This window comes from Dreissena polymorpha, chromosome 3, assembly GCF_020536995.1.
Source record: "Dreissena polymorpha isolate Duluth1 chromosome 3, UMN_Dpol_1.0, whole genome shotgun sequence".
Classification (NCBI taxonomy): Eukaryota; Metazoa; Mollusca; class Bivalvia; order Myida; family Dreissenidae; genus Dreissena; species Dreissena polymorpha.
Genome location: NC_068357.1, coordinates 62,239,721 through 62,240,443, shown reverse-complemented (window position 1 = coordinate 62,240,443; position 723 = coordinate 62,239,721).

The window sequence follows — 723 nt, the reverse complement described above, 5'->3', positions numbered from 1 at the left end:
CCCTTGTAGGTTTGGAAGAGGTGTAGGTTGGATATTTAATGTGACAGTGTTATACACAATGGCGACAATAACACAGGCATTGTATACAACACATTTATGACAAGAATCATTTTGTTTAGTAAAAATAATGAGCTGTTATTGCTGCATGTGACAAGCCTAATTACAACATTTGTTGATTATTTTGTTGGACGGAGTCTATGAATTGGTTTATGTGATGATTGTCGAAAGATCTGCAACTTGATTAGCCGATAGATATGGATTATTGCCCTGATAACTTGTCTGATAGGGTTTTAGATCTTTGTGGGCGTGATTTTAGAGAACTGATTTTCCAATCGTTTGGAGTTTTTGAATTGGGATAGTTTTGTTATTTGTTATCTGATTTTCAGGCGGTTTTCGACACATCAAAATCTATCCCCCGGGGAGGGAACCGTGTCACAGAATTTTTATTGTCCAATTTAAAAGAAAGTTGTGTTATTTGAAGTAATAGAGGGTAATAAAAATAGCAAAAAAAAATGGTTATTTCTCAATATCTTTGAAACGCATTCGGATATCAAAATTTTGCAACACGGTTCCCTCCATATTGATATTATTTACAATACAAAGTTTGTTTGAATGAAATTGAAACACAATTGTAAATTTTATCGCAAATCAAAAACTTTGGAATGTGAACAATTTTCTTTTCATAATTATGACACGCAAATGCAAACATTAAAAATATAAACC